The 26,876-nt window shown below is 47.2% G+C and overlaps 1 protein-coding gene across 1 annotated transcript in view; it reads right to left on the reverse strand.

The window, feature by feature from the left end:
• The window catches only part of SIL1 (SIL1 nucleotide exchange factor), a 241,124-nt gene extending 219,095 nt beyond the window's left edge, over positions 1–22,029 (reverse strand). Inside the window, exon 1 of the mRNA XM_090065163.1 lies at positions 21,813–22,029. The gene's annotated coding sequence lies outside the window, so the exon portion shown is untranslated. The remainder of the gene's footprint in view (positions 1–21,812) is intronic.
• Between the last annotated feature and the right edge of the window lie 4,847 nt (positions 22,030–26,876).

Consider the following 26,876-nt stretch of genomic DNA (forward strand, 5'->3'; position numbering starts at 1 on the left):
CCATAGGCTGTCACTTCTCTTACATTTAAATTGTCAGTTTTTGGAGGCAGGAACTGCCTTGTTGTGCTAGGTGTTGCACATGCACAGAACAGCTCCTGGTCTAGGAGCCTGGAGGTGCTGAAGTAATATAAATATTAAAGAATGAGCCCATATCTAAGACATTACTTGGTGACCTAAAGATCAGATGAACTCCCTTGGGGCAGTGTGGAAAGCAAATCCCAAAGCCAAGTAAGTACTCACCTGCTAACCGATCCCGCCCACATTTGCTCAAATCCAGGTTCTATTAGCAGAAGCTTTCAGCTGATCTCAGCTGCCAGGACAGGTTCTCCTTCAGTAGGATGAGAACAATATCCATGGGACAGCCTGATGCTTGTGGCTGATTTGCAATGCTTGGAGGGAATGACTTATAGAATTGCAAAGGGCTGGATTATATTAAAGTGACAGAGGAACTTAAAAATAGAAAAAAGAAAGTAAACAAAAGGAAATATTAAAAAAAAAAAAATGAAGAGAAGTCGGGGAGGGCACTGTTTTCAGTCACCTCAGAACCAGCAAGGAAGGCCCAAGTCACCCCACCTTAAAAAAAAAATGAAATAAAATAAGAGCTATATAGGGAAAATGTGAAATTTAAGCCAAAAAAGTAGGAAGAACATGAAAGAGGGAAGAGATGTGAGTATGTCATCCTGCATTCTATTCAGTATTCTTAGCACCAGAGCCAGTCTCCACAGCTATTTTTCAGAATTTATTTAAAGAGCATCCGATGCCTCATGAAAAGCTATATTTAGACAGTTTTGTCTATATCCAAGTTCTTTTCAGCTAGGGGTACTGGTATTAAACAGAGGACAAATCTTGCAGGCCTTGCTAAAACAGGATCTTTGACTCATCAGAATTAAAAGCAATACAAAAAACAAGATCAGAAGGTGCAGCAGGTGGACAAATTTTAATAAGTGCTGGAAATTTAAAATTAAAGCCCAGCCAGGAATATTCTATAAAAAAACCCAAATTTTAAGTACGTGTCCTCATGAAACTTGTTTCCTGACAAATAACATTAGGGATGAAGATGATACAAATCTGTTGTTTATAGACACTCTTTAGATACATTTTCAGGAACAAGAAACATGGGCCAAATCCTGAGGTTTAACTCGATCAAATTTTCACTGAATTCTTGTCTGACTACAGGATTCATGATCTCCAAATATGATTCGGGGTCTGCAGTATGTTCTGTTTCAAGTTCCTCATGAGACATCTGAAACTTTTTTTTAAAGGTTTGCCAGCACTGATATTGGATCTGATTCACTCTGCTTGCTGAGCAGCTCAACAGATACAGATATCTGTCCAAGAGATATTTTAAAGAGAGACTGTAATTATTATGCATCAAAGACTAGTCAAAACACCTAAAATTTATTTTAAACATATTTATTTTAATCAATAGAAAAAAAAAGTTTCCAAGCAGCGAGAGATCAAACACCACTCTCAGTCTCCAAGTATGAAAAACTTCTCTCTCTAGCACCTCAAAGACTACATCTAGCCAGGAATCTTGGCAGCTTCCCGCAAGAAGTGGTTCCCTGCAAAGAGCTGTACAAAGGAAGTCATTTACAGCACATAAGTAAGAAGTTTATTAATTCTAGGGAACCTGTGAACAATGTTACATGTTCTTGAGCACCACCTATTGGCTTATTTCCAGTTAAAAGTGTACACATATGCAGACATCAGATACTTTTGTAACACCATCTAGCACAGGGGTAAGCAACCTTTTTCGGTCAGAGTGCCAAAAAAACCACAATGTCTATCTTGGAAGGTGCCGGAGTGCCGGCATGCCAGAAAAACAAAACAAGGGCAGGGGGTACATGGCAGGATGCACTGTATATTAGCATAGTTAATAATCAGAAATGTTGCCCTTTTTGTTTTACAGTAAATACCAGATTTTCCAAAAACTGTAAACCTGGTGACAATAAATAAAACTTCTGATACTACCTTTGATCTTGTCTATTTGTTTTGTACGGGTCCCCCCACAACAGCCCCCTAGCCCTGCTTGTTCCCCTTGCCCCCCACACCTGCTCGTGCCCCCCCAGTCCTGCTGGAGGGGGTCCCCCAGCTGCTAGGGCTATGGGGCCAGGGACCCAAGTCCGCAGCAGCCTGCCCCTAACAGAAGGCCGTGGCTGCTGCAGAAACAGGAGCCAGTGCCCCTGCTGCTGCTGTGGGCTCAGGCAGGGGGTGGGGCTGGCTCCCAGGGGCAGCGTGTACTCCCAGGGGGTTGGGGAGACCTGTGCAAAGAGCAGGGGCAGGGCAGGTGCACACTGCGGGCTCATGCTGCTCCACAGAGGTGGCAGGAGAGGGCAGCATGGTGGGAAGCGTGTGGAACCTGGCGTGGCAGGACAAAATGGGGAGGCACACGAAAGCTGTCTGCTGCTCTGAGCTCCCCACTGCCCTGGCCACCCTTCCCCTGCAGGCAGGGGCAGCAGCAAGGGGCACAACCCCACGCCGCTGCCCCCGTGTACATGGGGAAAGTGTGACGAGAGCAGCGCAGAGTTCACAGCAGCTGGCAGCTTCCCTGTGCGGCCCCCCCCCCCCATGCGCTGCCGCTCCGGGTCGCACATGCTGCACTCCCACCCCACTGCCCTCCCCCGGGCCCTCCGGAGCACACCGCATGCAACCCAGAGCAGCAGTGCAGAGGGGCTGCACAGAGAAGCTGCTTGCTGCTGCAAACTCCATGGTGCCCTGGACATACTTCCCCTGTGTGTACGGAGGCAATGTGGGCAGCAGCACAGGGTTGTGCCCCTTGCTGCTGCCCCTGTCTGCAGGGGAAGTGTGGCCAGGGCAGCAGGGAGCTCGGAGCAGCAGGCAGCTTTCATGCGCCCCACACTGTGCCCTGCTGTGCTGAGTTCCACATGCTGCTCTGCAGAGGCAGCGGGGAGGGCAACACAGTGGGGAGTATCGCTGGCACCTGCTGGCTCTAGGAGGCAGCACCTATTTGCAGTCTCCCGGCTGCAGCCTGCCCAGGTTCTGGGTAGCTGCTGAGAGCCCAGGCTGCTCCCAGCAGGTGCCTGGGAAGATGCAAACCCTGCTGCAAACAGCCCATGCTCCATGTCTATCAGCAGCTACCCAGAACCTGGGCAGGCTGCAGCCAGGAGCCTGCAAGCCGCTGCTGCCTTCTGGCCCCGGGCTCCAGGAAGGCAACAGGTGCTGGCACTGCACCCGTCAGGGCTGGGGCAGGGAGGCAGCAGCGGCTTGCAGCCTCCTGGCTGCAGCCGGCCCAGGCTCTGGGTTACCTGCTGCCAGCCATGGTGCCTGGGCTCCTTGCAGCAGGGCTTGCAGCTTCCCGGCCACGTGCTGAGAGCAGCCCAGACTCCTGGCTAGCAGCAGCTGCCTAGAGCCCAAGCCGGGGGTAGCATACCGAACAAAATGGCCTCGCATGCCAAGGGCTGCTGACCCCTGATCTAGCAGATCTGCCATTGATGCACACTTTACTAAAGATAAGCATATAGTTTCAACAGAACCTGGTCAGGTTTCCAGGAGACAGGAGTCAGACAGATAAGAGAACTTCTGCCTTTCAGTGACTCCCTACCTATCACCAACCACTCCTGGCCAACAGAAGCACTGCAGCACACACGAACTCCTGTTTTTCTGGTATACACACCTAGGACCCTGTTACCCAGGTACTATATCCTGAGAACAGCAGCAATAGAATTGATGGCAAACTGCTAGGGCAGGTGCACTATGCAGATTCAGCAAAAGATTTTGCATGGGTGCACGTTACTCCAAATTCCAAGTTAAATAAATTACAAACTGTGCAAAAATCACTTTTTACACCGCCACAGTAGGAGCATGCAAAGATGCACAAAGCATGCAGGATACAAATGCCTTCAGAACTCTACCATGTCAATTGTGTTAAAACTTCAAACCCTGCAAAGTACATATCTAACTTTCTTAGAAACAGAGCCTTGAAAGACATCCATCTCTGCTGAGCTTCTGCCAGATGTCACCTGTTGGGTTAATGGGCATGGGCAAGCTCCAAAGTCTTGGGCCTTTCAACCCACAATTTATTGAAGATCCAACTCATACTAGAGTCCTGCTAAAACTTCTGAACAATATTGCAGTTAACCCTGCAGCCAGGAAGAGAACAAAAGCATTAATAAGATATTGTAAGGAGAAATAACCTCAAGGAAGTACACTTATTCTAAGGCTTTAATCATGCAGAGGCCAAACACATTTTCAAGGCTATTCGCTTTCACTGTTTCACTGTCTTGGAAATTAAAATGGAGTGAATTTGTTCTGTATGGATATTGTCTACCATTTGTTACTGTAGATCTATTGAAGTTTACTTGAAAAACAACATTTAATTAAAAATCCACACTACTGCAGAGTATGCTTTTGAAATATGCCTGCATTAACATATCATTACAGAAAATGAAATACAGCTTTATATTACATTTTTCAAACTGTCCTAAAATGTTTACAAATTAAAAAAATACACCTGCAGAAAAATTAAGAGGCACAGTGTTTAGCAAGGGAGAAAAGTTGTTTACAGATGAAATTTGAAATGAGATGGAGTCAATGAGGCAGAGAGATACAGGAAGGCTCTGGCAGACAACGTATGTTGCAAAAGAGAAGGTCCTTTTTCCACCAGTGACTATGTGAAGGAGCACAGAAAAAGTCAATGCCAGACAAATGGAAGAAAGAATAGACACACAAGACGGCTGGTGTAAGTTTACAAAAATAGTGGAGTTGTTCTCTTTGGGATAATGAATTTTTACTTCTTTGTACAAACGAGACACCCAGGAGCATCTTGGCTAGGCTGGTACACAGTGAGCAACAATTTGGGAAGAAACACTGGAAGGCAGTTAAAACAGGCAAGACAAGACAGTCTCGATAATAATGACAACAGGCCTGAGAATGAGAACAGCTCCAGTATTTTGCAAGGGGGAAGTTTATCATGATGGAGCTACTCTCAAAGCTTCTAGGGCTATATGTGGAATACATAAATGAGACTTAGGATAGTTTTAAAAGCCCAATATGCAAGGAAACAAGCAATACAATTCAAAAACAAAAGAATAAGTGTAAATATTTTAGATTAGTAGGTATGTTTAACCTAAAAGGTCTAATGGGTTTCACTAAGGTTTAGATAAGTGGGCAGTTGTTTCAAACACAAAAAACAGAAAGCCATTGTATCGCCTAAATGGTAAGTGTATCCCTGTGGTTAGGTGTCAGATAAAAACTACAGAGTTCTTATTTTGCTGATGAAGAAAAGAAAGAGATGCTCTGATGCTAGTGAGCAATGTAGTATAAGATCTAAGACAGAATGAAGACGATTTTGATTTTATGGAGTAAATAAAACATAAGCAGATGAACAAATTAACTTGGGAAATAATAAGAATGCCCAATGTATTGAGCAAAATAAAATTAGCAAGTTAAAAATGAGTGAATATTAAAAGGAGCCATGTAAAACTGAGCTTGAAGAAAATAAAGATTTGCCTTTTCTTTAGTATAGTAGCTGATGCAATGATGAGAGTTCTTTAACAAATTATTTACTTGCTTAAATAAATCATTTCTTCCTAAACAAGGGTAGCATGTTAGAGTTTCCTTCTTTACATATGTCTTGAAGAAGTTGTGTGCCCTTGCATTTCCAAAAACACAGGGTTTCTGGTGATAAGTGGGCTGGGACAGAAAAAGATAATCAATGTGAACGAGTGCTTGAGCCTTTCAAAAGAAAAAGGCGAGAGGTAGTAATTTTAACAGAGATCACAGAAGGCCTGACCCAACTGGGCTTATGTCATTGGGAGAAGAGAAGACTGGAAGAAGCATGGGCAACTGGTGCCTCCTGAATCTGGTGGGGCATCCAATTACTGAGCAGGGGGCACCCCCTGGCAGCCAATCATTGAGCTGGGGGGCAGGAAGAGGGGCCCGATCTCCAAGCGCAGAAACACCAGCGGCAAAACCAGAACTGTGGGACTGCCTCTGGCAAAACTGTAAGTGCCGCCGGTGGACCAACCCTCCCTCCCACCCCCACCATTGGTATGGCACTGCGGGGGGGGGGGGACACACGCCAAGCACCCGCTGACGCCGATGGTGGCATCAGCAGCAGCAAGGACAACCCTGGGGGGGGGGCATGTGCCCCCCACATCCCTCCTACACTTCACCTACGACCTGAAGGGTGGTTACAAAGAGGATGGAGCTAGACTCTTCTCAGTAGTGGTGGATAACAGAAAAGGGAGCAATGTGGTCTCATGTTGCAGCAAGGGAAGTTTAGGTTCGATATTAGGAAAAACCTCTCTGTAGTAAAGCACTGGTAGTGACTACTCAGAGAGGTGGTAGAATTTCCATACTTGGAGGTTTTTAAGATGCAGACAGACTGGGATATAGTTTCATAGACATTAGGGCTAGAAGGGACCTTGTAAGATCACTGGGTCCAGCCCCCTGCCCAAGGGGCAGGACATCAGCTAGGGTCAAAGGATACCAGCAAGGTAAGCATCTAACTTTTTCTTAAAAGGTATCCAGAGTAGGTGCTAACACCACCTCTGGGGAGAGGCTTATCCAGGCCCTGGGAGCTCAGACAGTAAAGAAGTTTTTCCTTACGTCCAGCCTAAAACAGTCTTGCAGGAGTTTGAGACCGTTGGACCTTGTTATTCCTTGGGGTGGTCTGGTGAACAGGCATTCTCCCAGATCCTGATGCACACCCTTTATGTACTTATAGGCTGCCACCAAGTCACCCCTAAGCCTGGAGAAGCGCAGGCTCAAGAGTCCCCTGGCTCTCAGCCCATCTTCGTAAGGCTTATTCTCTTGCCCACTGATCATGCGTATGACTCTCCTCTGGACTCTTTCAAGCTTCTCCATGTCCTTCCTGAATTGTGGAGCCCAGAATTGGATGCAGTACTCCAGCTGCAGCCTCACCAAGGCAGAGTAGAGTGGGAGGATGACATCCTAGGTCCATTTACATCGGTAGATGCAAGCCAGAGTTTCTTTCGTTTTGCCAGCTTTGGTATCACAGTGGTGGCTCATGTTCGTCTTGTGGTCAGTCATGACCCCCAAATCTTGGCTGTGGTGCTAGCGAGTATAGCACTGCCAAGCCTATAAGTGTGATGCAAGTTTCTTTCCCTCAACCCCAAGGTGGAACACCTTGCATTTCTCCATATTGAATGCCATCAGGTTTACATATGCCCACCCTGCAAGTGTGTCAAGGCCTACCCTCAAGTGTGGACACTGTCCCCCAAAGTTTGGTGTTGTTAGCAAACTTAGCCAGACCACTTCTGACACCAGCATCCAGATCGTGTATAAAAAGACATTAAAGAGTACAGGTCCAGGAACAGAGCCTTGGGGGACACCACTAGTCACCGAGTACCATGATGATTTGGTTCTGTTGACTACCACTCTCTGGATCCAACTGCGGAGTCAGTTCCTCAGTCATCGAACCATAGGGTAGTTGAGGACACAGTTGTCCTCATGGAAACATTGGGCATCATGGGACACCTGGTCAAAGGCTTTTTTAAAGTCTAAATATATGATATCACCCTCTTCCCCTTTGTCCAGGTGATGCATCGCCTGGTCATAGGGGGAAATAAGATTGGTCAGGAAAGACTTACTCTCAACAAACCCATGCTGGCTATCCCTCAGAATGTTGCCTCCTGTTAGCCTGTCGAGAATGGTATCTTTGATAATTTTTTCCAAGATCTTTCCAGGGATTGAAGTCAAACTGATTGGCCAGTAGTTTCCCGGATCTTCTTTCCAGGACAGGCACAGTCTTCAGGTACTTCACCTAAGCACCACGAGTTCTCAAATATCTTTGCCAGTGGCCGCACTATGATGTCTGCCAGTTCTTTTAGCACTCTTGGGTCCAATCTGTCCAGACCAGCCGATTTCTGGGTGTCTACCTTCTCACAAGATCTACGCTAATGGTGGGCGTGTATTCACCCTCACCCTGGCCATCCCACATGACACTAGGCAGGCTGGTCCCTTCAGGCTGCTGAAAAACCAACACAAAGTAATCATTAAGCAGATTAGCTTTTTCCTGGGTGTCAGCTGTCAGCCGCACCATGTGGTGTAGCAGGGGTACAATGTTGCCCATGTATCCGAAGAACAACTTTTTATTGTCCTTGATTTGTGTAGCCAGTTGGAGTTAGTTTATAGCCTTGGCTTACCTAGTTCACTCCCTACAGGTGCGGACCAGTGCGGAATACTCCTCCTTAATGGCGTTTTCCATCTTTCATCCTTTATATGCCTCTCTTTGTAGGCATAGGAGGTTCATGAGTTCCCTGTTGAGCCAAAGAGGTTGCTGAGCCCTTTTACTCCCTTTCCTGTGGGTTGGGATGGACTTAACTTGTGCTTCTAGGATCACTTCAAAGAGCAACCACTCGTCAACTCCCCACCCTGTCAAATCATGGCCTCTCAGGGCCTTGACAACAAGCCTCCTGAGCTAATGAAAAACATCAGCTTTCCTAAAGTCGAGGACTTCTGCATTGCTGACTGCCTTGACAGCTTTGTAATGGACAGTGAAAGTGATTACTTTGTGGTCACCATCTCCCAGCTTCCCTTTGATTCTTAGGTCGCTGACTAGATCATCCCCTTTGGCCAGCACCAGATCCAGCAACGCCTTACCCCTTGTTGACCCATAAATTTCTTGAAACAGGTAAAGCTCATCCATGCATATAAGGAAGCTTTGTGACCGATCAGATTTGGCTGAGTGCTCTTCCCATTTAATGTCCAGGTAGTTGAAGTCTCCCATGACAACCATGCACTGAGAGCATGCAGCCTCAGCCAGTTCCCTGGCAAATTCATGGTCAAGCTCTTGTTCCCGATTTGGAGGTCTGTAGCAGACTCCTACCATTGTATCCCCTTCACCATGTTCCCCTTGTATTCTAACCCAGAGGGTCTCCAGTTGCCCTGCTTAGGTCCCAATCTCAGCTTAGAGAGCTACACCCTCGCCCCTTTTTTTAGCACAATCTCTCCTGTACAGGGTATAGCCATCTATCTTAGGAATAGCCCTGCTTGGAGCAGGGGGTTGGACTAGATGACATCCTGAGGTAGTAAGCCTTCATGAACTCCAGCCCAGAGGCTAGAATACTGGCCATGAAGAGTCATCTGCAGTCCAGCATCCTACCAGAGCTTTAAGGACTAAAGAAAATTCAATACCCTTTTAAGTACTATTTTCTCCCCCATACAAAAGTCTTAATTTGAGAAACAGCTACAACACCTCAAGTTCAAAGGAGGTGCAAACAGTTAAAAGACCAGACCGAAAGCTGATTTACTCCAGCTTAGCGCATGTCAGACTGGGTCAGAGACTTCCTGGCACTTAGAAGCAGCACAAATGATGTACATAAAAGAGAGATTCTTGCATTTTCTCTACTGTTCCCAAGGTGAAAGCAATTTACATGCATTGTCCTCAGAGGCAATGAAGAGCAAAAAATATTTACTGCAATACGAGTAAAAAAAAATGACCAGGGCTTCATACTTACTAGTATACAAAACTCATTTCAAGAACCTTACTCATCAGCAGAGTTTGCCAAAGTGATTCTGTGACTTTGAGCATATTGGTAATGGGATTTCAAAATTTAAAATGTTATTTATATGGTTATTCCTGACTTATTTTAGGAAATGGCTTGGGCTAGGTGGGCGTAGCTTAAACACCTGCAAGATTAAGAGCCCATTTATGTTTCCATGGTTCAAGGTTAAGTACTACATTCCCACTCATTTCTGAGTCTGCCTCTCTCAAAAGCCATGCCAGGTAATGAGAAACATTATAACTATTATTAGACCATAATATTATTATAGCATTTTTGCTACACTTGACATCTGTTGGCTGATAGATTTAACTAGTACAGAAGAAATAATTAAGTATGGATTCCTCACAAACGAGCAACAGTGTGGAAGACATTAAGATGCTTCACACTGAAAAAAGTTAATTTTATGGAAACATGCCTGAAATAAAAATTCTAAAATTAAACAATGAAACTTTTACAAACTGCTGCTAAATAAAACAGTGTATATTAAACAGACTATTGTTAAAAATTATGATACTCTTCAGAGAATTATAGATATCTGGCCCACCATCTCCCAAAGACCACTACACACCAGTCGGCAGAGCTTTGGGAACAGTGGGGTTGCTCCTTCCTCCCGACCCACTGACCCGGAGGTTTTTAAAGGAAAAGTACCTCCCCCTTTCTTTGAAGATGCAGGCTTTATAAATCACTTTGGAAAGTTTCTGACTGTGCAGGTAGTTCCATTCCTTCCACTGAGTCCAAAGTGCTGTAAAAACTATATGCAAGATGCAATTCATCCAACAGTGAGATTCAGCCACAGATGGAATGGAACAGAAAAGCTTAATAGGACTCAGTTACACTACACAGACCTTAGATAAGTAGTAAAGAATCCAACAGAAGCCACAGAGATTATTTAAGGAAACAGAATCTTAATTTCACAAATGGGAACATGGTCAAGATATGCCATGTTTGTATAAAAGGCATGGACTTTTTATAGAGAAAAGTGCACTAGCTCTCAATTTTACATCTCTTCAAAAATACAGTATTATACTGTCCTGTTATACCATATGTGTAACAGACTGAAAAGAGATATCACCATCTGCTATTTCTCAATCAGGCTCCCCAACATTTTCAAGTATAGCTTGTGACAGGAGAAAGCAATGTGGATAAGTGGACAGTCAGCTTCAGTGCAGGAAAGCTAAAAAGCCAAATCCTGTTATAGTCAATAGCTCTCCCACTGACTTCAGCGAGTCAGTGATTTCCCTACATAGCTACAATAAAAATGACAGGACAGATGAGGCGTGCTGCTGCCAAAGAAAGAACATAGAGCACTTGAGACAACACTTCAGAAACTGATAGGCCTCTGAATTCAGGGCAACAAGACAGGAAAGTTTTGTATAGACAGGGCTGTAAATAAAATTTTGGAATCACAATAGCAAAATAACTTACTGTATTCTACCTATGCTCATCGGTTGCCACAAAATAAGCCTGTCTCACTTGGTGAGGTGTAAAATGAACACAGTGCACAAGGGCAGAATTCCACAGGTATGCACATGCAGATGGTCACTTTTATACCAAGGAAACAAGGGTCTGGTGTCAGAATACAGCTCATACACTGACCAGCCTAGACTGAATGGTTCTTTGAGCTTGGAAACACACTCACATTGTGAAGAGCAAGCACATTATCAAAGAATAGATTCCAGCTATAGGTCATACATGGGCCTGAGACATGAGCAATGGATACAGTGCTACCACACTTAGTCATTTTCAAAGGTCCTATGGCAAAGGGGCAACAGCAGCCTGAACCCTGCCCTTGAGTGATGTACCATAATGTGGGGGTTTGCAGATGCTGTGGCTGGCTTGGTCAGCAGAACGGAGAAAACTGTCCATCTGTCTAATTGGACACAATCAGTAAGAACAAGGCAAACTTCTTAGCTGGAGCTAGAACAACATTAACTCAACCAGGTGTAGGACCTGCCCAGGTAAGAGCTCAGGTATATACCAAGGGACCAGTTGTCTCTCAGGAAAGGGGGGTGCCCAGGGCTCCCACAGGGGGATTACGGTATCTCTTCACTAATGCAAGAAGCACAAGGAACAAGCAGGAGGAGCTTGCTCTCCTGCTTGCAAGTAGTAAAATCGACCTGGTTGGCCTAGTGAAGACATGGTGGGATGAAACTTTTGACTGGGCAGCAGACATAGAGGGCTATAGGTTGTTTAGAAGAGATAGGAAGGGGAAAAAAGGTGGTGGGGTTGCACTCTATGTTAGGGAACAGTATACCAGTTCTACCTTCCAAATGGGACCAGAGGAAGGCTTAACTGAGACCCTGTGGGTCAAGCTCCAAGGAGGGCGGGGGGAGAGGGATCTGGTGGTAGGGGTTTACTACAGGCCACCACATCAGGAGGAAGAGCTGGATCTGGAATTCTCAAGGCAGCTGGGGGAGGCTGTGCGTGCAAAGGATGTTGTGGTCATGGGGGATACGAACTACCCTGACATCAACTGGGAGGAGCAGTCGGCCAGGTCTAGCCACTCACGAAGGTTCCTGATGTGCATACAGGACCTACACCTCGTGCAGGAGGTACTTGTCCCCACTAGGGAAAACGCCATACTGGATCTAGTGCTAGCCTCTGGGGATGACCTGGTGGGGGATATGCTAGTACAAAGGAGGCTAGGGGACAGTGACCATGAAATGACACAGTTTGCTATTCAGAGAAGGGTGGGGAGGGTAACTAGCACAGCGCAAATGCTTGACTTTAGGAAAGCCAACTTCAATGTGCTTAGGGCAGTAGTCAGGGAGGCACTCAGAGCCCAGGGGGTAGCTAGTATGAGGGTCCAGGAAAGGTTGTCCTCTTCAAGAAGGCTATCCTTGGGGCGCAGCAGGATGCAATTCCTCTGCGCAGGAAGGCGGGAAAAGGGTCCAAGAAACCTTCATGGCTGAGCGTGGATATCCAGGTTAGCCTGAAGGTGAAGAAAAAAAGCGTACTGGCAGTGGAAACAGGGGGGCAAGGACAAAAGAGGAGTACACCTCCCTGACCCGAGCTTGCAAACAGCACTGAATCTTAGATTAGCTTCTGGGATTAAGGATAACAAAAAGTCCTTTTTCAAGTATATAGGTAGCAAGAAGAAGTCTCAGGGTAACATTGGACCCCTACAAGGCAGGGCAGGGCAGTTGGTGACGAACACGCAAGAGAAGGCACAACACTTCAACAAGTTCTTTGCCTCCGTGTTCCTGTCTGCTGACAATGGGGTGCTCTCGGGTGATAGCATAGAGAGGCCCAGGAAGGATGCAAGTTCCCCGACTGTTAGTTCAGACCTAGTTAAGGACTACCTGGACGGCTTAGATATGTCCAAGTCAGTGGGCCCGGATGATCTTCATCCACGGGTGCTGAGGGAATTGGCTGGTGTCAGTGCGAAGCCATTGGCATGGCTGTTCGAGGATTCCTGGTGCTCGGGCCAGGTCCCTGAGGACTGGAAAACGGCCAATGTGGTCCCCATTTTCAATAAGGGGATGAAGGAAGAGCCTGGCAACTACAGGCCAGTCAGCCTCACTTCTATCCTGGGGAAGGTCTTTGAAAAAATTATCAAGGGCCACATTTGTGAGAGCCCTGCAGAAGAAATGATGTTGAGGGGTAACCAGCATGGGTTCATGCAAGGCTGATTCTGCCTGACTAACCTGGTCTCTTTCTATGACCAGGTAACAAAGAGCTTAGATGGGAAGGAGGAAGTCAATGTCATCTTGGAATTCCAGAAGGCTTTCGACACAGTGTCCCACCCAATTCTGATGGGCAAGCTGAGGGACTGCGGCACTGATGAATGCATGGTTACATGGGTGGCAAACTGGCTCCAGGGGCGCACCCAGAGGGTGGCGGTGAATGGGTCGATGTTGACCTGAAAGGGTGTGGGCAGTAGAGTCCCCCAGGGCTCGGTCCTTGGGCCGGTGCTGTTCAACATCTTCATTAGCAACCTGGACGAGGGTGTGGAGAGCAACCTGTTCAAGTTTGCTGATGACACCAAGCTGTGGGGTAAAGTGAATACACCGGCAGGCAGGGACCGCATCCAGGCAGACCTGGATAGGTTAGAGAAGTGGGCAGATCTGAACAGGATGCAGTTCAACAAGGACAAGTGCAGGGTGCTGCACCTGGGGAGAGGGAACCAGCATTATGGTTATACATTAGGGGCTGACCCTCTCGGCAGCACAGAGGCAGAGAGGGATCTTGGAGTCAGGATCGACTCCACAATGAATATGAGTCGCCAATGTGACGAAGCAATAAGCAGAGCCAACTGCACCCTGTCATACATCAACAGGGGCATCATTAACAGGTCCAGGGAGGTCTTGCTCCCCCTCTACTGGTCAGGCTGCAGCTGGAGTACCGTGTCCAGGTCTGGGCGCCGCACTTCAAGAGGGATGTGGAGAACCCGGAGAGGGTCCAGAGGAGGCCACTCATATGGTTGGGGGCCTCCGTGGCCAGCCCTATGAGGAGAGGCTGAGGGACCTGAATCTCTTCAGTCTCTGCAAGGAGACTGAGGGGGGGGGGGGATCTTGTGGCTGCCTACAAACTTATCAGGGGCCACAAGCAGGGACTCGGGGAAAGTCTGTTCACCAGGGCCCCCCTTGGAGTCACCAGGAACAATGGCCACAAGCTGAGGGAGGATAGGTTTAGGTTAGATATTAGGAAGAACTACTTCACTGTAAGGGTGGCCAGAGCCTGGAATAGGCTTCCCAGAGAGATAGTGCTCTCACCTCCCCTGGAAATTTTCAAGAGGAGACATGATAGGCACCTGGCTGGGGTCTTATGACCCCTCCCAGCCCCAGTGCTCATTCCTGCCCATGGTGGGGTCAGACTCAATGATTTGTCTAGGTACCTTCCAGCTCATTGATTCTATGATTCTGCCATGCAAAGAAAGGAAATAAGAAGCCCTCCCTATTGCCCTGTTACGCTCTCAAAGATGTGTCTTAACTAATTGGCACCTTCTTAGTCCATAAGAATCTAGTTTAATCTGAATCTAGAAGTTTCAGTGAAACAAATAAAACCAATTGGGAATCATTTATTAGAAGATTATGTTTACCAGACATGTATAAATAGCAGGTATAATGGGGGGGAGGGGGGAACAACACGATTTGGGTACTTCTGTGTGGTGCTTGCTGGAGCTTTTGCCTGCAGGACCACCAAGAGAAAGCCCCTGCTGTTGAGGCTGTGAGCCTGGCCAGCTTTGCTTCACAGCAGTCCAGACCTGTCCCATAAGATTATGCTTATCCTCAGCACTAATCTTGCAGTAATTCTGCTTTGTCAATTAATCAATAAGCTTCTCACATTGCTTGGAATCACCCAAGGGTCTGTTTAAATTCTTTTTACCCTTCCACCCCATTTGAAAGTTAACACTGTACCTGAAACATGAATACTGTCATGAATTCTATGGAAGACCCTGGCTCTAAGCCACGAAAGTAGCTTGGGGATCACTTATCTCATTTACATTCTCCTCCCCAACCTTTACTTCGCGATAGGGCTGTGAGAAATGGCACCATTCCATTTCGATTTCCATTTCAACGGAACAGCGTTTCATTTCGATTCAAAACTGCTATTCTGTTTCTTTTCATCGAAATAGTTTCACTGTTTTGATGCCATTTCCTAGTTTCACCTGTAGGCTATAATGGGGAAGCTCGAAACAGCCTATAAAACTTGGTCATTTTTGGCCTGATTTGGATGAAACTTGCAGGAATGGTAGCCCCTTCTAAGGGCATGAAGCCTGCCAAGTTTTAAGGACATAGGTGCAAGGGTTTCACTGAAACTGCACCTCAAAAGTCTTGAAAGCAAAAAACTCATGTTGTGTATGCGTTAAGCCACAGTGGGGTCAAAACTGCAGGCTTGCTAGCCCCTGATGAGGCAACAAAGCCTGCCAAGTTTCAAGGAGATAGGTGCAGGAGTTTAGGGGAAACTGTACCTCAAGCTCCGGGCAAGCAAAATTTGTGACATGAGTGATACCATGTGTGTGTTAAGGTGCAGCAGGCTGAAAACTGCAGGCATGATAGCCCCTGCTGAAGCCACAAAGCCTGCCAGCTTTCAAAGAGATAGGTACAGGGGCTTCTGGGTTCTGCAGCCCTGCACCTCTGGCTGCTGACAGGCAAAACTTGTAACATGGGTGGATGACACTGAGTGTGTGTTAGGGTGCACCCTCACTCAGCTGACACCAAGGCAGAAAGCAGGGCAGTTCAAACAAAGCTGTCTTTTATGCAGTTTTTTCACCCCTCCCCCAGAGCACTGGGATTGGAAGGGACCCCAGAGAAAGAGGACAGTCACTGGCCAGCTACACAGTCAATAATTGGAGCAGTCCTTCCCACCCCCTCCTTACTTTAGTTTCTGTTTGCTTGCAGGCAAGCCCAGCTTGAGCTTCAAAACTTGAAACATTTAAAAAATGTCAAAATGTTTCAACTTGCTTTGTTTCATTTTGAGGCTGTTTTGAAGCTCTCCGTTTCATTTAGATTTTGTGCTTTCAATCTCAAAACAAGTCGAAACAATGTCCAAACGAAACTGCTGATGAAGTTTTGCACAGCCCTACTGTGTGGTAGCTGGAAACGGAAGCCAGAGCTGCCACTGGGTAAATTTGTTGCTTAAATGACCCACACAGAGGGCTACAAGTGACTCTGAGGATTGAATATCAGGTTAAGGAACAGTGAAGTGTCAGCTAATTTCTCTTCAGCCAGGATAACCCCATGTTTATAGATCTGGCTGGAGCAAATCAGGGTGGACCCCAGAAACAAAATAAAGGCTCTTGAAGTAAACTCCTTTGGTAGAGAATAGCAAAGCATGAATCTTCTGGGGAAGCATCAACAACAGTAGAGACTCCCCCAAGGGAGGTGGTAGAGGAAAGAGCACTGAAGTGGCTCATGTACACTCACTGCCTGTGGAAAATGGTCTGCACCAGAAACTAGCCCAGGTAGGGATTTCATGGTGGGGCTCAGGAAGCACCCACATCTTCAAGATATAAATCCTGATTGTGGTTTGCCTTTAAAAATGCCAGGGTCCTCTAACCCAACTACATCTCAAAAGGGAGAGTGGGAGGTCATGCTTACAAAGGAAAGCATTGCCAGTATACCAATATACCATTAGGCACAACTTTCCAAGACTTTTGACAGTGCCCCACATGTCACTTATAAGCAAAAAGGGAAATAAGGAATCACCACAAAGCAAATATCAATACAAATGTTTTTCAGACTAGTTATCAAAAATTCACTCAAACAGGAAGAATCCTTCAGGCACAGTTCCATAGGAGCTGGCCCAGAATCTGTTTCTATTAATTTTCATTAACACCCATCATGGTGGAATAGAATGCATATTGATAAAACCTGTGGATGACACCAACCTCCGAGGCACAGGCACTCTGGAGATCAGGTTCAGAGTTCAAATGATCCCAATAAATTGAAACAATGGTCCAAGATCAATAATGTAAAGCGTAATGAAGACAAATGCAAAGGACTATACCTAGGAAAGATAAAAGAATCAAATTTACAAAGCTAGGTAGCAGTAGTGAAAAAGAAAATCTCAGCATGCTGGTGGACTAAAACTTAAACGAGTCAGCAACATGATATCAGTGCAAGAACCAAAGCTCTTTGCATACAACATTCCTTTTAATACATTTTACAAAGTGAAATATGATTAGGGACCTACTGAAATTGTGATTTCACAGATTTCACGGAAATGGTGAAATCAGGCAATCTCCACAAAATCCATCATGGAGGGGAGAGGGGAGACTCACTAAAAATAAAATGCTGGCTCCCCGGTAGGAGCCAGCCGCCCTCCCAGCCATGCAGCCCAGCACAAAGAAGCCTGCCAGCATGAAGATAAACAGGCAAAGATAAATGTTGCCCCCCGCCACCAATTGGCTGAAAGGGCTGCCTATTGTGTGGCCTGGCCCTCTCCACCCATCAGCAGCAAAGGGTTGTAAGACCACGTTATGGACAGCCCTCTCAGCCAATCAGCAGCAAGGGGCAGGACCATATGACAGAGACTTCACCAATCAGCAGTGAGGGTTGGAGTCACTGGGGGCCTTTGGCCAGAAGCATGGCAGGGAGGCCACCATGATAGGGCCATGAAAATGGCAGCTGGCCTTGCAATCTGCCCACAAAATTGGCCAGCTGTCTCCTCAAGTTGGGTAGACCCCTGGTAACAATTCTATCCATGTAGGACAGGCTTGTCCAACATGCGGCCCTCCAAGGCATTTTCTGTGGCCCGCAGTGCTGTAACGGGAAACAAATCGTTCCTACCCCTTGTCCTTCCCCCAGCCAGGCTGGAGGTTGGCCTAATGGCTGCTGAAGGGCTGGGGAAGGGACAAAGTTCCCACACGCACTGCATCAGCTTGACGTTTCCGATGCGGTGCATGTGGGAAGAGGAGTGCAGACCCAGCTCACCTCCTCCCGTCCCCAGCACCACATTCGGAAGCCACCGTTTTCCAGCCCGAGCGACTCGCCACTCGCCACCCGCAGGCAAGAGGCAGCTTGACTTGGCCACCCAACCTCAGGGTGCTGGCAGAGGCAGAGCGGCACAGGCAGGTGCCTCCTCCTGCCAGGCTGTCAGCATTGGCCATGCTGCGCAGGGTGGCCCTGGGCTCAGGCAGAGCCTGCACTTGCTGCGCCCTGAGGTGCCGCCCGGCCCCGGCTTCCTCCAGCCTGGCACGGTGCAGCAATGCGGACCCACGGAGGCGACATGGCAGCCGAGCTCATCCTTGTCATCTGCCTCTGCTGCCTCCTGCCCAGCCGGGGTGCCACAGGTAGGGCTGGGTTGGGCCAGGGTTAGAGCAGGAAGACGGCACCTCCCCTGGGGCCAGGCTGGTGACTGTGGGCTCCCAGCACCTGTGTGTGTAGGGGGAGGTCCTTGCCTTTCACAGTCCCAACCCAGTGTCCCTTACTGCTCCTACCTCCAGACCCCAGTTCCCCAGTGTGTGGAACATGGGGGGGACCCCAAGTAGCCCCTTGCAGGGTGGAACTCTACCAGCCCACAAGAGAAAAGTCACAGTTATATGTTTTTCTACTTTAAAGGAGAACCCACTTTTAAAGTTTGCTCGTGACCCTTTCACATATTCTTGAGACCTTCATTGGTGTCAAAGGTCATGTGACATCACTTCCTGATGTGATACCACTTCCTGTGAGGTCTTTGAATATGGCTCACCGCTCCACTGGGTGATAAAAAGTTTGTGATCCAGCCCCACATTCAAAAAGGTTGGACACCCCTGATGTAGGACAAGTGAGACCTCAGCTGGAATACCGCATCCAGATTTTGGCACCACGCTTTAAAAATGAAGACAAACATTGGAGTCCAAAGAAGCATGACAAAAAAAAAATGATAGGTGGTTTGAAAAACATGATCTGTGGGGAAAGGTTGGAAGGGCTGGTTCTTGCTTGAAGAGAGAAGACAGGAGGACAGGATAACAGTCTTCGAATATGTAAAAGGTTGTTATAAGAGACAATGATCAATGGTGTTCCATGTCCACTGAAGGCAAGACAAGTAGTAATTAGCTTATCTTAAAAGCAAACATTTCTACTAGGTATTAGGAACCACTTTCTAAATTGTAAGACGAGTTAAGCAGTGGAATAGGCTACCTAGAAAGGATGATAAACTCACCATCATTTGAGGTTTTTAAGACTAGGTTAGAAAACATTTATCAGGGATACTGCAGGTATATTTGATCCTCCCGATCTGAGGCAAGAAAGACTATACTAGATGATCTCCTAAGACTCCTTCCAACCCCACATTTCTTATGATTTACAGTCACTCATGTGGACACACTTAATCCATTGCAAGAGTGACTTACAGTGTTCTGCAAAACCCCTTTGATAACAGGAATTATAGACACATAAATTATTGGTTTAAACTTAGTCGTTATCGCATTGTAAAGTCTAATCTAACTCACATTAGTCAGCTGGCTATAAAAATCCTAGCTGGCAATGAGGCAGATCCACTGACTCACTCTGCAGATAGAATTTCATACACTGCAGAGGGAAGGGCATGCTGACCCTATCAGCTTACAGGTAAATGCCAAAACTTCCCCAATCCCTTTATTCATTCAGAATAAAATTATACATTGGCCTTTGAGCTAAGGGCAAGCAAGATTTGGGGGCATCTGCACTTCAAGGCCTCTGGGTCTCAGGCCTGCACATAAGATGCCATGGATTTGGGAGCATCTGAAGCCCCAGACTGGGAAGGAGGATACTTGTGGGTGGTAGCACCACACAAGCTTGAACGACTGAGTTCTGCTCAGCTCAGTTGATGGAATTCATAACTGATTTGGCTAATTTGGCACAAGACAGGAATTATAAAAAATATTATACATTCCTTAGCATCTGTATCACTGTTCTGCAAAAGACTAGGCCATCTCCAGCCCTGTGGAATTCATCTCCTTAACTGGGATTCACTCACTGTCCTGAATGGGAATAAGGTAATGGCAATGGTTAACGGGCATGTTATAACAAGTTAAATGCTTATTATAAACACACTTCAAGGAGCAACACACCACCAGCAGGATGGGCATATTTAGCCCTACTCAGCAGTAGGTACGTTTGTTAGGAAACCCGTGACTTCAGGCTTCATAACAAACTTGAAACTGAGGCAAGGCTTGCAAAGCTTTGATGAATCTTGAGCTTCATTTCAAACAAACAATCACAAACCCATTCAGGATTTCATTTTGCTTTTGGAACGGATGGAATTTTCTTGCCCAGCTGCTTTAGAAGTGACATTTTCATGAACCAAAAACATGGAGGAAAAAAAGTTCATGCCAAGTTTCAAGACTGCTGTATACCAGCAGATTCCTTGTTCCAGCATTGCTTGTTTCAGAAGCTCAGAATGTATGTTAGGAGTAAACTAGCTTTGTATAGGATTTCTCATCTACAGAGCAGCTGACAAATATTAATGAAACCTGATCAACCCACAAAAGAATGGCATGTTAAATGTTATATCCCATGTGGGAAAACTGAATGCTTGGAGAGTTAAGCATCTTACCAAAAGCCAGAGAAAAGATTTGGAAGTCTCTAGCTCTCATCCCCAAATCTAACCCAGTAGTATGCTGTCCCACAAAAGCTCCAGTGGCCAATCTCCTTGGTATAGTATTTGCTTCATCATAGTTGCCCAGCTGAAGTCACCTTTCAAATAAACCTCAACTTCCCTATGCCATAAACCAGGCAGATTTCAGGGGAAGAACGGACCTTTTAGATAGGGTACCTAAAAACTGTTTTTTGCTGGTAAATTTGTTTCTAAGTTTTAAAAACTACATTCTTAACAAGGAAGTGGAAAAGGGTTGCATAGGCTGGGCCATGATTTGAGGATACAGAGAATTTGTTAGCAGTGCTGAAGTCCCATCCAAATTTGACCAAAAGCTGACCCAAGCTGCATTCTCTCCAAAACTTGTTGTATTACAACAGCAAGGAGGCCCCAGGTTCAGTATCCACCCCCTTCACAGCAGCTTCTCAAATCTCCAGTGGCTACATTTCCACAGTATGGAGGGAGGCATCGGCACTGCAGGAACACTGTCACAGAGCAGGGGAGCTCCATGAGTTCACCAAGCAGACACAAGCACTTGCAAGATCTGCTGTAAGCGCTATAAAGATTTATCAGAACTCATGGTAGAGTTCTGAGTTGATAGAGTTAATCTTTTATTAAACCAACTAGATTTTTGCACCAAAAAAAAAAAAAGTTTAAACTGCAAGCTTTTGGGCACTTATCTGTGGGTACAGATATGCCAGGCCCAGTGCTGGGTGATGCAATTCACAGGAAGAACCCTGGGGGGGACCCTCCTTTTGAACCTCTGTAGGTCAAGGCTCCTGCCCACACAACCCCAAGTCTCCTGCCACCACGCATCAGAGCCTAAGGGAAGGAAAGAAGCATCTACCCTCGCACGCAGACCTCCCTCTCCGCACCGCGGGCAGCCCTTGGCTTGACAGGACCCTTAAAACCAAGCTGTTGAGAGGGTCACAGAAAGTGAGCCCTTCGTTGGCTCAGCCTGCCCCTGTCCGTGCCGCCACCTCGCTCCCAGCCCGCGGGAAGAGGGCCGAAACGCCCGGCCCCACCAACGAGCGCAGCCCCAGCGCGGCCCTGGGCGGGCGCCGCCACCTCCGCTCTCGAGAGGCACGAAGCAAATCAGGGCCGCGCTCCTGCTCACGGGGAGGAGATGGGGGGCGGGGGTGGGGCCGTGCGAGCCTGGGCAAAGCTGGAGCGGGCACCGCGGGCCGCATCCCTATGCCCCGCGCCTGTGCCCCGGGTCTGTGCTGGCGGCAGCGCTGCCCGTCCCTGCACCACGTAGAAGCGCGCGGAGCAGACGCCTCGCGAGACCCTCCCCCGCCGTGACAGGCGCTCGGCTCCTACCTGAGCCCGCAACTCCCGCCGGCCACTGCGCACGCTCAGCTCTGCGAGCCAACGGCCGCGTCCGGATCTGCTCGGCATTCGGGGCACGTGACCCGGCCACCAATAAGCAAGCGCTACGTTACCCCACTCCTAGCAACCCGGCGAAGCCTCGTCCCGGCCTCGCGCGTCACAATGCGAGGCAGCCCCTGCTGTGGTCCCCAAGTAGCGCCGGCAGCGGGGCAGTCTGAGGTGAAGCGCCGGCGCGTTGTGCTGTGGGAGGCTGTCCCGCGGCGCCTGTCTGAGCGCCCCCGCCGATGCTGTAGCGGGAGCACTGGGGGCAGCGCCGGCTCGTTCCTGCGGCACCAGAAGGACTTGCTCCCAGTGAAGCGAACACAGTTCTGCACGGGCTCCCCCCGGTGCTAGTCATGCAGTGTGCAGGAGCCTCCGGCGTGTGGTTTTACCCCAGCACCATCCTCTTGGGGCAGGAACGGCTCTTCAAGCCGAAGGCAAGCCGCAGGCGGGGGTGTTTGTATGGCTGTTACACCCTGCAAACGCCTCGCCTGCAGATCTGCCCTTCAGCCGGCTTCCTGCAAGAGCAATTTTCTCATGCTCCTGTGTGATGTAGGAGCTTGCAGCCCACTGATTTCTGATGGGATGAGACTGGCTCCTAAGTGTCACACCCGGACTGTGGCCTAGTCCATCTACATTGGACTAAGATTATTCCTTCTGGTAAAGAGCAGAAATACACTAAATGTCTGCGGAGCCACAGAAGGCCACCAGATCCCGATTCCACAGCAGAGCTCCACCTGGGAGCGAGGTGTCTTATCATCTGGAAATTCTAAGCACATGAAAGGTCAGCCACTAACTCCACATAGACTATTATCATTTACTATTAGGAGCTGAAGGTCAGTCTGTATGCTATCAGAAAAGTCACTTAGCTGAGATTTACTGTAATCTCAGATTTGACCTATGACCTCAATCACACAATTTGTGCGCACTAAATATCCTCCCTGGCTATGAGTAACCCATATGAGCAGCAATGAGAAGGAAATTGCCATTAGCTTTTGACATTTTTATGTGGACTTGTGGTCTCTAAGAAAGAGAGGAGAAGCAGTTTTGACACTGAAACACTATGAAACACAACAATGTGCTAGCAAAACAAAGCCATCTCTGCTCAGAACATATGCGTGGCAGCTAGGCCTTCCTTCCTGCCAGTAGCGTTGCATTTCTGCTAAATGGCTAGGTTTTTTTTGATAGACATGATATCTTTTATTAGACCAACTAATAAGCTGGAAAGTTGTTCTTTGCAAGCTTTCAGGCACAAGCGCCTTTCATCAGGCGTAGGGAGACTGCTGATGTTGTGCTCTCTGAGGTAGAAAAGAAGCAAATTTACAACAAGGATGTCTGAAAATGCAATGCCTGCCTATGTTTTTAGACCAACATGGCTACAGCCAACAAATAAATGGAATAAGGGTTGAGACACTGGCCAGCAGCAGGTGCATACAGATACTCCTGCACCTTCTGTTATTTGTCATGGTCCCTTCAGCAGCTAGAGCCTTTCCAGGGTGGAAGTGGCCAGTTGCCCTAAGAGCTTGCCTGCTGTTGTAACCCTTATTCACGCAGGTCATTCTTTCTCGGATACTTAAAAATGACAGGGCTGGTCAGGTGAATAAGAGCAATGAGGTGAGCCTGCCTCTCTGGAAAGAACTGTAACATCTGAGTATGCAAAGGGCAGACAGTGGGATCCACTTTTGATGGAGCTAGACTTGTAACAACTGACTTGGAGCAGAAAAAGTTGAAACTCCCTGATTGCCTCAGTGTGTTGAGCAGTGCAAGGTGCAGATCTGGTCATAGTGACCCATTACACAGAAGCTGCCTACACTGCAGAGACTCTGTCCACAGGTGGTATGAGGGAGCTGGAATCTGTCCAAATGGTATACGTTGTCATACTGCACACACATTTCAAAACCAACATATGAGTGATTCGGGAGACTGAGGCCTTGTCTGTACTCCTGTGTCTCAGCCACCAGAGGTGGTGCAAGTAATTCCCTTTCCCTCTTCACTTGAGTTTCAGGCTTCACTTGTCTGTATCTAATAGTGGTGGCCTTTGTGGGGGTCTTTCTACTTCATGTGCTGTTTCCCTTGGCCATGGTGTGCAGGATCCTGGTGATGAAAAGCCTGCTTAGAGAGGAAGGTAGGGTAATATAGAGCATAAAGGATCAGAGTCACCCAAAAATGGTTGGCACTGCTTGTGTGTGGTTATCATGGCTTTGCTGCACACCTCCTCAGCAGCTTCTGCTAACAGGGCTGTAACGGAGAGCTTGTTATAATCCAAAGCCACGCATCCATATGAAAGGAGATGATGCAGCAGTGGCTGTAATCTTCCCTATCCCCCAGAAGGGAAACCTGAAAAAGGGCCTGACTGGGAGAAGGGTGTAATTTGCACATCTGTGTATCGGCTTCAGTGGCTGCAACCCAAAGTGTCTTTCCCATTTTCAGCTGTTTGTTCCTCAAACTGTTCCCCTTTCTCTCTGACACCTGAGGGAGGCTGTGAAGTTTCAGAAAGATTCATGAGTGTTAACTCGTAATATTTGCACCAAATATTCTGTGGGCCACACTGAAAAAGAGGTGAGAAAGATAGACCAAAAGCAGTTATACATAAACTGCTTCTCCTTTCTGCCTTAGAGACCACAACAAGTCCACACAAAAATGTCAAAAGCTAATGGCAATTTCCTTCTCATTGCTGCTCATATGAGCTACTCATAGTCAAGGAGGATGTTATTTAGTGTGCACAAATTGTGTGATTGAGGTCATAGGTCAAATCTGAGATTACAGTAAATCTCAGCTAAGTGACCTTTCTGATAGTGTACAGACTGACCTTCAGCTCCTAATAGTAAATGATAATAGTCTATGTGGAGTTAGTGGCTGACCTTTCATGTGCTTAGAATTTCCAGATGATAAGATACGGCCTTTCACTTGCTCCCAGGTAGAGCTCTGCTGTGGAATCAGGATAAGGTGGCCTTCTGCAGCTCCACAGAGACATTTACAGTGTATTTCTGCTCTATACAAGAAGGTTTAATCCTGCAGCCCGTATTTGGCACACATCTGCCTGGCTTCAGCATCATCAGCTACAGGAAGTGGATCAGAGGCAGGGTTAGCCCCATGAGCTTTGGGGAAATCTGATCAAATGAGTCTTGTTTTTCCAATTCCTCTTTGAATACTAAGACAAATCGATTGTCATTGCAATAAGTGCCTCAAACACAGCTATAAAATCAGAGCCAACTCGCCTCAGCATCCAAATGGATGTAAAAAAATTAACATATAAACTACTGTGTTATTAAAAACCAGCAACCTCATATCCTGCAAATAGTAGTTTCCTAGTATTTGCTATAAAAGACCATATTAATTTAGTGAGAGCTGCAGCCCAGCTTTGCAATGAACAAAATGGGACCTGCACACCTCCCCCCCCACTACAAAACTGGATGCATCCCCCCAAAAACAGTGGTTACTGACTGCCTAAAATTCCCTTTGTCCTTATATCCTCCACTTTAGGCCAATCCTATGAGATGCTGACCCCACCTGCCCCTGGAGGCAAATTATGAATTCCCCACTGTTTGCAGGCTCAAGCCACTCTGTGCTTGGATTCAGCAGCACAGTTAACATTGAATCCTAATCTTTAAAAGGTGATATGTTAAGAATCAAGGCCCCGATTCTCTGCTTCTTTTAGTGTGAATCTGAAATAAACCCATTTGATTCAATGGAGTTTACAACTGAGCAAAACTGGAGGAAGATCCTTATAAGTTTCACTTTGCACAAAGCAATAGAGAGGAGACAAGATGTGACCAGACAGCAAAGTAGCAATGGGGACAGAAGGATAACAGACATGAAAAGAATGGTTATGCTGAGTTGCTATACTTCTCTGACAGCTAATGGAGGAGTGAGGATGCCCTTGGCTGGCCATGTCCATCACTGGCCAAGATATCTTCCTGCCGCAGTCCATGGCACAGCTGAGAAAGGAGTTAATGATGTCTGCAACCCAGCTGGAGACTGACAGAACTCTGATCTCTGTCTCTAGGATGAGCAGCAGGTCAGGCTCTGTTCAATGTTAGATCACTAAAGTGGCATTGCTGGCACAAGTGCTGCCTGGGTTTATAAAAAGGAAAGGATGCTAAGAACATTGTGCAAAAGGGCACTTACAGGGGAAAGAAGCCAAGGTGAAGCAGAAGAGACAGTAGAAAGGAAGATGCAGAAGAGCCAAGCATGGACATGTAACCCTCATTGACTTGGAGTTCATAGGAGCCACAGAATCCATGCACGGGTAGGCCTGGCCCAAAGAAAGGAAAGGAAGTAAAAGGGGTAGAGACAAATAAGCAACAGCTGGCGGGGGGGGGGCATAGAAACAGCTTTTAAAACTAAGCTAACCCCTGATTCTCCTTGGAAGGTGTTTACTCACAGTACCCTCATTCACTTCAGTGGTAGTAATCTAAGTGAGGGAGGAAGAAAGAGAAATCATGAACTGGCCCTAAGACAGCAAAGAACTTGACAAAATAAAGATAGAGCAATACAGCTAGACCAAATAAAGGCAAAAGTGACCCCACAGCTAAGGTTGCAGAAACAAAGTTGAAAATGAGAAGCAAAGCTTTCTTCAGTAGTGACAGCTCAGCTGCTGTGTAGGCATGCACTGTGCCTGGGAAATGGCCAGCCTATTCATTTCAGCATTATTAGCCAATTATCCTGAAAGTACTGACAGACATGCAGCTCCCTGCATTAATTCATGGTGCTCCACAGAAAGCATCATGAATTAGAGCAAACCTCAACCCAACAGACTTTCATTGTTGGACTGGGGGGAAGGTGGGGATTGATTTCCACTTTGGAGCTGATCCAACAGAGGAGCTACCTGCCTGCAGCCTCTCCCCCTTGCTCCTCCTCCAGCTCTGGTGCTGTCTGCAGGAAGAAGGAGAGATGGGGAAGCAGAAGGGAGCTACAGGCTGGGTTCATAGAATCATAGAATCAAATGACCGGAAGGGACCTGTAAGATTATCAAGTCCAGTTCCCTGCCATGGCAGGAGGTAATTGGGCTCAAAG

The sequence above is a fragment of the Crocodylus siamensis genome, chromosome 10 (assembly GCF_052110815.1).
Source record: "Crocodylus siamensis isolate JL-2025a chromosome 10, ASM5211081v1, whole genome shotgun sequence".
NCBI lineage: Eukaryota > Metazoa > Chordata > Crocodylia > Crocodylidae > Crocodylus > Crocodylus siamensis.